Genomic DNA, 12694 nt, shown 5'->3' on the forward strand with positions numbered 1-12694 from the left:
CTTTGTTGCATTTTCAATATATATGCATGTATTTGTGAATAAATGTAACCTAAGAAAAACAAGGAAGGATGCAGGCCGTAAAAAAAAAAGAGGAGGAAGTTATGTTAGCAATAAATGGATTGTTGGGCCAGGCCTCCTTTATAGAAGTGATATGTGGATGTTGAATTCAATTGAAATAAAAAAAATGAATTATTGTTTATTTGGTTTATATGGATTGAAATAGACTGATGGGTATGTGTTAAAAGCGTTTTTAGACGGATTGGTCTTGTGTAGAGAATGGAGGACAATACACTGGTGGATAGTTGGGCTTTAATATCCATGAGGTTTGACCTGCTGCTGATGAGCTTTTATGAAGAATACGTGGAGTGCTTAATGCCAATACAAGATTTCCTGCTAAGTGGTTCACCCTCAATTCAACAATTAAAGTGTGAATATATTGATTATGTAAGACAAGGTAAATTTATATATATATAAAATATATATATATATATATATATATATATATATATATATATATATATATATATATATACATATCATATAGAAATCTCCCCCAGTTGCACTAATTTATTTGTTGACAAAAAAAGTTTGATTGCATAATGTATTGCTCTCCATGTAAAAGAAAGAAAGAAAAAAACAGAACACCTACGAACAGTGTGAATAGCAGAGTTGTTCTCATATAAAGGAGGGTGGGTCGGACATCATTATTCCGTGAAAATCACTTTCCTCTGGAGGAGGCTTTGTAAACAAAGCGCCATATGAGCATCATCAAGCGCACCTTTGGAAGAGAGGCGTCATCCTCGGATCATTCGTCTTAGTTAAACCATTTCACTGATAGGGTCGGAAGCGCCTCCTAATGATTTAGACCACCTTCAGACTTTTTTCGTCTTCCTCCTCCTCCTCCTCCTCCTCCTCCTCCTCCTCCTTTATCCCAACACTCGTTCCATTGACAATCAGTGTCGTAATTTCACTTTTGCTTTACTTTTTTTCTTACCATCTCTCCTTCTAAATAGCTGAGGGCAGGGATTATCCCTCTTAAGAAGACTTGCGCTGGGGGAAGAGAGATTATTAAGACCATTTGTGTTCTCCCCAATGGAAGGCTTTTCTACTGTGCTTTCGCTTTTGTATCAGTCATTTGTCCTGCTTAGCAGTTATTGTGCCCTCAACCATCAGCTTCCATCTCTCTTTCTCGTTTTCTTTTTATCCCAACGGTTTTATCTTACGAGTTCCGGTGGGCACATAAGGTACCTAATTACCAAGGATCTTGCCTAATTACTACCATCAGGGTTAGGGAAAGCACGTCGAGTCAAGGCTCAGGATTTGGCTCAGAAAAGTGCCTGCGTTCATTTCTTGTGATGACAAATGTCAGTCTGGTTTCGATTTTCGCTGAATGACTCAACACCACAGCAACCTTATATTTGTTCATATTTTGCCTCCTTTATTTCAGAATGGTATGGTGTAAATTTACATTGAGAGGCATTTCATTTTCCCGTATTTTTCTCTTTATTGTGTGCAATAACTTTATAAGAAAGCGCCTCAATATAATCGCAATAAGTAGCAATTATTCTGAAAAACACAGAGCAAAAGGACTTTAGGTACTTGTGCTGCGACTTCTTTGCCCGTGAACAACTGTTTCCGAGTGACGTGAATAATGAGTAGTATTCTGCAATATTACGTTTTTGTTTTAGATTATGTATATGCAAATGTACATGCAAAAATACAGAGCAACTGGTATCTTGAGCCAAGATACCGAAGCTTTCCAATGGAAAATGTAAAATGATCCTCCAATTCTTTTTCTATATATATATATATCTATATATATATATATATATATATATATTTATCTGATTATGGATCAGATAAATTACCCATAAAACAGAAAAGGAAAACAAAAAACTTAAATTTTCCTAACCAAAGAAAACAAAAAACTTTAAAAATTTTCCTTTTAGATAATTATGTATATTTTGGGGGTTTGTAGGGGGGGGGGGGGGCACGGGTGACGGGACAAAGACCACCCCAGTGACCCCAGCGGGAGATCTCAATGATTGCCTCCTTCGTACGTAACGTAACGTCATTAGATAACAATTAATATACGTTCTCGTCTCTCTCTTCTCTTCTCTCTCTCTCTCTCTCCCTCTTCCTCATCTAGATGTGTACCTCGTGGTATAACGCACTGGACTTACGAAGTAGAGATCCTGGGCTCGAATACCGGGTGAGGCTGGAGTGACGTGGGGATGCTCTAGTAAACCTATTGTTCCTCTGTTGTCTCAATAGTTCATTATATATCTGGTTGTAAGTCAGCTTGTTGCCATCACAATACCCAATTCTTAAGATTGTTACACACACACACACACACACACATATATGTGTGTATATATATATATATATATATATATATATATATATATATATATGTGTGTGTGTGTGTGTGTGTGTGTGTGCGTGTGTGTGTGTGTGTGTGAAAAGTTCCCTCTACAACAAGAGACTCATCGACCGGTTCCTGTTGCGTTTATTGTAAATGCAATTATCTCTGATCAGTCTGTTCCATCTTTTTTGGTCACTGGCATTCACTGATAAGTCATTGTTATGGTGTAAGTAGCGGTCAAACTTATATTTTTAGTGACGGAATTGTTGCTTACATCCAGCTGTATAGTAAGGCCACTGACCCCGTCCGCATTTCTGAGTGCAAGTAAATATTTGCAAGATCAAGTTATTTAGTATGGCTTTAGTTAAATTTCCTACACTGTAACCTCTGGTGGCCCAGAAGATTAGGTGTAATAGCCCAGGAGTTAAAATTTGAGACCTGGGAACGAAACGGACATCGAAGCAAAGGTGCTTGCGTATTTAACAATAATCAGAATCTGATTACTTGGATGTAAAAATCGTAAATAATATTTTTACCTAGCTAGACAGCCTGTTGGAAATGTTTGCAAATTTAAATTCTTGCAGAATCGGAAACGTGTGTTGATTGAGTGAATAGTTATGTGTTTGTTACAGTCATGTTTAGATTCTATGAATTATCAGTGTAGTATCGGGTAGCTTCCGAAACTCGCCGAAGACGACATGAAATACTGTTACAAGGAAGAATATTTTAAAATGTCATGTTGTTGTTAAAGTTCAAAATTTTTTTCTAAAGGGAAGTGTTTTTTAAGACATCTTAATAAATATTTCTTTTGCCTTAAGTAACTTTCTTTGTAATGTAAGCTTTTAGATAATGGCTTGAGGCCATATCAGCCCTCAGAGGTTTGTAAATATATATCTTCTCAAAAGTGACTAAGAGATTTGTATAAAGTATATCCTGAACTCTTACTAGGTGCATTTAATAAGTTATGCTAGCTGTAGAGATCTTACTTACATCTAAAATAAAACTGTCGAAATCCAGAGAGAATTATGCTCTCAATATGGTAAATAACGGTTTTTCACTTGGAATGTATACTTGCATTATGCAAGCATGTCGTCTATTTCAAGATTCGTGCGATCATTTTCATTCTAGGAGAATGTTCTTATTTTGGTCTCATGGCCGTTAGGAAAAACTGCAACAGATGAGGGGAGTGTGTAATTTTTGCATGTGGGAGAAGAATGCTGAAATGGTTACTTCTGTTTTGGCAATGGATCCGTAAGATGTTACGTTTAGTACCAAATAGAGTCGCATCACTAGCACTTGGGTTAAATGGTGGGTTTGAATTTCAAACTACCTTTCCAGTCGTCCATTTATTCTTCCATACATACACAGTGTATTGGCTAATCTTGCATTGTTTGGTGTCACCCCAGAAACGAAGCTTTTTTTCGTGGTATTTAAGAAATGTGAAATTTAGAAATGCTGGAAAACTCGGTACAGTTTGTATGACTTGATATTTCTGCAGTGCTAGCGATGCAACGGTCTTCACTGTACATGAGAATGTGTTAAAGTTCGTCGCAGAGAATTCCGTATAGATGTCTCTTTCTCCTTTGTACGAATGAATCCTAGCAGAACCTTTCAAAACACTAAGGATCTTAATACCTTAGAGATTTTGTGGTGAGTGGACTCTCCCCTCAAACATGGTATAATGCATTATTTTGAGCTTCTAATCACGAATACGATTACAAAATTTTACTATATTGCAATTTTCTTGTACGCGTCTGAACTTGCATGGCCTTTTTGTGCCTGTTTGAGCATAACTCCTAAAATTTTCTAAAACTTTATCAAGACCAACCTCCCGCCGTAGGAGGTTAGTACCGTCAGTGCACCTCATTCTATGCAATGTAGTCATTACTTGAGTTTTTTTGCAGCGTCTCTTTGGCCCCTAGCTGCAACCACTTTCGTTCCTTTTATTGTACCTCATTTCATATTCTCTTTCTTTCATCTTACTGTCCTCCCTCTCCTAACAACTTATTCATAGTGCAACTGCGAGGTTTTCCTCCTTTAACACCTTTCAAACCTTTTACTCTCAGTTTCCGTTTCAGCGCTGAATGGCCTTAGTTGCCCCAGTACTTGGCATAATGCCAAAAATCTAATATATAAATCAAAAGACCAACCTCCATATCTCTGCCTTGAGCCCAGTGTTCGCCAGTATTCTCTTGGTTATATCCATTCTGTAGAAATTTATAGTTACATCTTGCCATTTGGGTTGGTAACTGTCTTGTCTTTTTTGTCCTTCTAAATGGTCTTTTAGGTCCCACGTACATTGCTAAGCAAATAAAAATATATTAGAGTTTTACCTTCGAACTCAGTGATGAGCATAGCTTTTTTTCCCACCGTTTACACACACACACACACACACACACACACACACACACACACACACACACAACATATATATATATATATATATATATATATATATATATATATATATATAAATTAGTATAGTGCCTACAATACCTGGGAACATGTATTCTCCAGTTAGGCAGATATTTAGAAGAACCTCTTGTCACAATGTTTTCATTTGCATTTACTCCCAAACATCAAATATACTCATAATTCCTTTTTCTCAGTCGGACTTTGACCATTATCAGCAGTGCCTAGTCAGATTTGCAAGTCCCCGTTTGGTGGGGCGAGGTCACGTCTCGCATTGTTTCTCTTGATACCGTTAAATCAAAGGATTTCAGTCCAGTAAAAACAGGCTTTCCATCCTAATTTTTCTAACTTAGTCAGAACAGGAACCGACTTAAAGTTGCTGCTCTGTGAAGGAAAGGAAAGTATAGAAAACGCTAAATGCATGGAATGAGGTAGCTATTAGAATGGAGGGCCCCCTATATTCACAAGTGATTTGAAGACTTGCAAGAGGCTGCACTGCATCTATAGTCGTCGGCACCGTTATTATACAGGAAGCGAAAGGGTTTACAAGTTTGAGGTTACTAGAACAGCTCTTTGCTAACGTTTTCCAGACCACACAGCTGGTATCAGCAGATCTCCTGGAAAGAAAAAAACCAGGGCGTAGGACTAGTACCCTTATCCCTAAAAGTTTAGTGAAAAGCTGCGTCCTCCTCCTCCTCCTCCTCCTCCTCCTCCTCCTCCTCCTCCTCCTCTCACACCGAAAGGAGAATAATCGTAACGGGATATATATATATATATATATATATATATATATATATATATATATATATATACTATATATATATATTATGCATTAAGCTATAGATGTCCTTTAATATCTAATTCGCCCTACCTCGGAATTAATATATTTTCATATATGTTAACCAAAGGGGAATTTCTAATTCATAATAATTTCGGCTTCCGGGCACGAACCTAGGAACCAAGAAATCAGGACGTACAGTGAAGCGCCTTTAACCACATAGCTACCACGAGAGGTATAAGTTGACGCCCCCTCTCACCTACAAATCCCTGTCACGCTCAGGTATTCGTTGTTTTGGAGTCGGCATCAACCCGCCTCGACCTTAATAACAGTGTAGTGCTTTTGTCGCACGTAGCCAATTTATGAATCTGATAACATCATCACTGTGATTCATATATACGCATAAAGCTACAAATGTCCTTTAATATCTAATTCGCTCTACCTCAGAATTACTATATTTTCATATGTGTTAACGGAAGGGGAATTTTTAGTTCATAATAATTTCGTCAGCTCCTGGGCGCGAACCTAGGAACCAAGAAATCAGGACGTACAGTGAAGCGCCATTAACCACACAGCTACTACAAGAATCATAAATTGGCTACGTACGACAAAAGCACTACACTGTTATTAAGGTTGAGGTGGGTTGATGCCGACTCCAAAACAACGAATACCTGAGCATACAGGGATTTGTAGGTGAGAGGCGGCGTCAACTTATACCTCTCGTGGTAGATGTGTAGTTAATGGCGCTTCACTTTACGTCCTGATTTCTTGGTTCCTAGATTCGCGCCCTGGAGCCGACGAAATTATTATTCACTAAAAATTTTCTTTCGGTTAGCAGATATGAAAATATATTGATTCCGAGGTAGAGCGAATTAAATATTAAAGGACATATATAGCTTAATGTGTATATATGAATCACGGTGATGTGATATATATTATATATAATATATATATATATTATATATATATATATATATATATATACATACATACATACATACATACACTACTACTACATATATATATTTCTGAATTGCACCAAGGTCAAACTCAGGTCTTTCTATTGAAAGGCAAAGACGCTGGAGATCTAGGTTCGAGTAGTGACCATGCCTTGCAACTGGAAGACCTTGGTTCCATCCCTATGTGAGTCAGAAATTAATTACTTATATATATATATATATATATATATATATATATATATATATATATATATATATATACACGGTTGCATCCGGTAAGAGGGAACAGTGCATTGCATATCTGAGCCATCTGCAATTGCTGATGCACGAGCGGATTTATTCATGATTCAGCGATTAAATGATTAACGTGATAATGCCTGTTGTTACTTTTTCTTGGGGGAAGGAGGGAGGGTAGGTATGAGGAACTATCCATTATTACGCTAACTGGCTGTTTGGTGTGTTTGCCTCATTGAGTTGGAACGAACAACAGTCAGTGTTAGAGAGAGAATCTACTTTTAGTAAAAATAACAAGCAATGATTCCCTGGACCTCTCGGTAGACGCTTGAATATAAGAAATGAGCTCAAGGGAGGGAAAACAAAGTGCCTGTAAGAGACACGCGAGACGCCGTTCTATTGACAACGTAACGTCAGGTTACAAAAGGCATCCCGACGACGTCGGCAATCACAGACCCAAGACGCCTGGCGTCATTTAGACGGGGATGCAAGGCTCCTGTGGGGTTAAGTTACATGGATCAGAATCTTAAGTTACTGAATTAGAATTTAGGAAAGCATTGAGTGTTACAGGAGCTCCTACAGTGTTCAGTCATTTTTTATTTGGCGATGTTTGGCTAACTTACTTGGTTATAAGCGCCTCATCATCCGATATTTTGTTTACCAACACAAAATCCTTCTTTACATCTGACAGAAAAGAACTAAGGTGCCGTTCAGCGTGTAGTGTCGTCCTTCGTTGATAATTTTGCGATGCAAAAAACATAAAGTTTTGTTTTAGAATAAATTTGTCCTATCTGATGCAAATCTACAGATGGATATAATTTAACTATTGACGTTTTAGTTACTAGATAATACTGCTGGTTTTAAAGGAAATGTCTTACTTACGGAAGCAACCTGACTGGGAAATCATTTGTTATGCAGCCTACTCGAAGAAGTATTTTACGAAGTGTAATGTCTATCTATCGGTAATTACTGATGCCTGTGTAAACATGGAACGCTAAGAAATTACCGTATTATGAGAACCAAATGAATTTGGCTCTGAACAATCAAAATGCAAATGTGACATAAATTATTTATATAATACATATATATATATTATGAGAACCAAATAAATCTGGTCCTATACATACAAATTAAAATGTAAATTTGACGCATATGTTATACACACACACAGATATATATATATATATATATATATATATATATATATATATATATATAATATAAGTGTGTGTGTGTGTGTGTATTTATACTTACATATACATTGTCTATCTATCTATCTATCTATCTATCTATCTATATATATATAATATATATATATATTATATATATATATATATATATATGAATATTTATCACATCACCGTGATTCATATACGTACATCGAGCTACAAATGTCTTTTAATATCCAATTCGCTCTACCTCGGAATTAATATATTTTCATATGTTAATCGAGGGGGAATTTTTTAGTTGATAATAATTCCGTCCTCTTGTGGGTTCGAACCAGCGCCCAGAGGGCTGAGGAGAAATCAGGACACCAGTGACATTATCGACTCGGCCAACTTAAAAATTCCCCTACGGTTAACATATATGAAAATTTATTAATTCCGAAGTACAGCGAACTGGATATTACAGGTCATTTGTAGCTCGATGTATATATGTGTGTATAACATATGCGTCAAATTTACATTTTAATTTGTATGTATAGAACCAGATTTATTTGGTTCTCATAATACGGTAATTTCTTAGCGTTCCATTTCTACTCGGGCATCAGTAATTACGGACAGAAAGACATATTTTACTTTGTAAAATATTTCCTCGACTACTTACGTAGCTAAAGATTTTATGGTTATGTTACTTCCTTGAGTAACTCATACCCCATGCCCAGCAATTATAGTGACGAGGTCACGTAATGCCTGGTTTGGCAAGACTTCGGGGACCTATGTCGTTATGGCAATTCTCCACAGTCTACATTATTTTAACAGTTGCATTTTTTGGAATCCACGATATATAGGTGGCTACAATCCAAATTGCCTACTGCCCAAACTGCTTGGGAAAAGCCACTGTTCGTTTACACGTCCGGAAGTTGTCATCTACCTTTTGTCTGCCCTTCAGAAAATAAATGTCTATAGTGCTAGATGATCAGTCTTTTACAGACCCTTTCCTTCTACAAGTAAACTTTTTTATTACTCTTTTTCGCTCCAATGTATTCAGTGATTTACCGAAGATCAGTCCTTGGCTGATGATCTGATACATTCATATAATAAAATTTGTTTCACAGAATTAGTAGCCGATTGAAACACGCACACAAACACATACAGATATATATATATATATATATATATATATATATATATATATATATATATAATAATTATATGTGAGAGAGAGAGAGAGCGAGAGAGAGAAGAGAGAGAGAGAGAGATGCTGCTGTAAATGAGTGTATTTTTTCAGTATGACCCAGTACAAATAGCTTGCCATGAATTGCATGGCTATGATACCACAGCATTATGAGGAAATAGGAAATTAATTTTCAGTATTATAAATGATTTGCTGCTTTGCCAGAGATACCATTCAAGAATATCTGCTACATAACTGCCATTATGGTGTGACCGAGCAACTGTCGTCCTCATTTTTTTTCAACTTTTTGTCCTTAAAACTATTAGGGAGGACTTTTCAACCGACCTCATTACCATAATTTCACCATGAAGGTCGAATGACAACCCCCCGCCTCATAACGCGTACTGTTATGTCATGTAACGTCATCAGTGCCGCTGGAGAAAATGAAATTGAACCAGGAGGGATTAATAACCGCTGGGTATGACAAAGGAGGACAGGCAGGAATGGCGGTGGAAACAGAAAAAGAGGGGAGAATGAAAGAAAGGCTACGGGAAGCAAGGAGAATGGCGACGGCCTTTCCGTCTATAGCCTGCGTCTGAAGAGGGCGAGTGATGGAAAGGGGGGGGGGGGGGGGGTTATGTAGACCTCCTTGGTGTACACGTATGGTAGTACTGTTCCTTATGCCCATTAGCACCTCGGTCAGCATTTCTTGGTCTTATTAGGATCCTATGGCCATTGTACCACAGGACGACCGCGACCGCAGAACGAGCCGTTAAAGCGACTTCCTGTGTTGAGGACCCCCCTCCCCTTAGAATCCTACGTAATCCTTGGGGAAGAGGAATATGGTATACTACAGTAAAGTAACCCACATCAGATGCTTTCCCCTTTTTTTCCAGTGCCCAGTCTGGTCAACTCTTTGTGCTTGATTGAATGCCTTGTACGTCTCTCAAGTAGTAGTAGTAGTTATTGTTGTAGTGGTAGTCAGGACTAGGCTTTGAAACGACTCTTCATCTGCAATATCTCCTCATCAGTCATTAACAATTTTAAGATATTTTTTTGAGTCCTTATAAAAACGTGGCTGTTAGTAATATTAAGTTGAAAGAAATTCGGTTTCACTACCTTTCTTGTGCGTTAAGAAGACTTGGCGAGCGATCGCATCGTTTACAGATTTATTGAATGTAAGACTTAATGCAAATTGACATCAAATGCACTGGCAACGTTTGAGTTTTTAATAATTATTTTTGTTCGATTTTTATTCGCAGTTTTAAAAGTCAGATTGAATTGCTTTGAGTTTTGAAATGCACAACTTGAACAGTTTAATACTACGTAGGTACGTGAATATGCATAATTGTAATACAGAAGTTCTCCCATAATAGTAAAAGAAATGCAGTAGTTTTACACAGTGGAATATTTGGAATATTGGCAGAGCTTTTTTTGAGTTACTCTTGTAACACCGTATTTAGCATATTATATTGTTATTATTGCATGTAGCCTTCGGCTTTATATTATATTGCTATTGATGTAGTGTTCGTCTTTATCTTATATTGTTATTGCATGTAGTCTTGGTTTTTATTTTATTTTGTTATTGCATGTAGTCTTCGTCTTTATGGTCTCCATGTTTTCGCCCTGAATGATTTAGACAGCTTCAAGAACAGATTACCGAAATTTGAAATACAATTGGAAACGAAAGTTCTAAAGGATCGATTATATCGGTGAACCATCGTCTACACGAGAGAGAGAGAGAGAGAGAGAGAGAGAGAGAGAGGAGAGAGAGAGGGATTGGGGGGGGGGGGGAGGGGGTGTTTAAGAAGCAAAGGTTTACACGCCAATCAGCCAACACAACGAACTGTTGTGGATGGTGTTGCGCGGGCGATAAGACCGAAAAATTCTTAGAATTCTTTTCATTCTCTCCCTTTGTTTGCTAATGATAAGAGTGAAGATTTGCATGAATTTTTCTCAGTTTTCCGAAATGTTCGCTAGGTATCTGTACTACTACTATATTGTTCTGCTTGTTTCTGGGTGAATCCATTACGCTTTGTATCAATATTGTTGGTGGTGTAGATTATCGCACTTCACGATAAGAAATCAGCTTTTGAGGTAAATCTTCTTCACCTGTCAGCTCCATGAAACCAGTAAACCAGGTCCATATTAATGCGCACCGTACGGGGTTTTGGGCCAACAGTGCGCCTCATGCGGTGCACTGTATGCAGTACTTGAACTAGTTGTACCTCCGCTCATATGATCTTTCTTCCATCTCACTTTCCACCCTTTCCTATTAATTGTTTCATAGTGCAAGAGCAAAAGGCTTCCCTCCTGTTACACCTTTCAAACCTTTTTACCTGTACTGTCAATTTCTGTTGCGGCGCTAAATGATTTCATAGGTCCCATCACTTGGCCTTTGGCCGAAATTCCATATTCTATTCTATTCTATTCCATATTCATGCGAATCTCGTGGGCTTTCACAGCAAGTTCATTATTATTATTATTATTTTTTTTCTTTTTTTGCTCTATCACAATCCTCCAATTCGACTGGGTGGTATTTATAGTGTGGGGTTCCGGGTTGCATCCTGCCTACTTAGGAGTCCATCACTTTTCTTACTATGTGCGCCGTTTCTAGGATCACACTCTTCTGCATGAGTCCTGGAGCTACTTCAGCCTCTAGTTTTTCTAGATTCCTTCTCAGGGCTCTTGGGATCGTGCCTAGTGCTCCTATGATTATGGGTACGATTTCCACTGGCATATCCCATATCCTTCTTATTTCTATTATTATTATTATTATTATTATTATTATTATTATTATTATTATTATTATTATTATTATTATTATTATTATTATTATTATTATTGTTGTTGTTGTTGTTGTTGTTGTTGTTGTTTTTGTTAATACAGAGTCGACAAACATCCACGTTCCGGTTGATGATAAAGGAAAAATACCCATTTGAAACACAAGTTTCACTTAATAATTTGTTCGTTCGGGTATAAAAACCATTGCGCTATTATTTACGTTCGTTTATCAACAAACGCTGACTGAGGTTTGTGAGGCTATTGGTTTCTTTGGTATGTATATAACCCATGGACCTAACCGTTAAATTCCAGTGTAGTTTGAAAACTCGACCTGTTGTTCACGAAGCTGATGAAGATCGAGCTTAGGCCGGGAAGTAATCCGTTAAATTGTGTTGACGATTTAGGTAGAATATAAAAACTTCTCGGTCTTACGGATGCCTTCAATTTGTTTTATTGAATTTCAGGGTCGAAGTTGTTGAGGTCGTTTCCAAGGCATTTTCCACCTGTGTCTTAATGAGTTACCGCCACATTTTATTCTCCGATGCCCCATATTGCTTTGATTTTATATAATATCATCGGCAAGTAAGAGCACTTCCTCGATGGTTAAGCCTTTAATGCTTTCCGTCACCCTTCATTTTACTTTTTCCTTTCGAAATTGGGTTATTTTGTCCGTCCCGTCAATTTGATAGGGAAAATTACAATTACCCTTTTTAATATATATATATATATATATATATATATATATATATATATATATATATATATATATATATATATATACACACACACACACACACACATAAACACACACACTTAAAAAGTCAC

General features: G+C 37.1%; 1 long non-coding RNA gene across 2 annotated transcripts in view; it reads left to right on the forward strand.

Annotated features, from left to right (window-relative positions):
- LOC135220719 (uncharacterized) overlaps positions 1 to 12694 on the forward strand; it is a 689951-nt gene that overhangs the window by 634895 nt on the left and 42362 nt on the right. The gene's annotated exons all lie outside the window — the stretch shown is intronic.

Source organism: Macrobrachium nipponense, chromosome 2 (genome assembly GCF_015104395.2).
Source record: "Macrobrachium nipponense isolate FS-2020 chromosome 2, ASM1510439v2, whole genome shotgun sequence".
NCBI lineage: Eukaryota > Metazoa > Arthropoda > Malacostraca > Decapoda > Palaemonidae > Macrobrachium > Macrobrachium nipponense.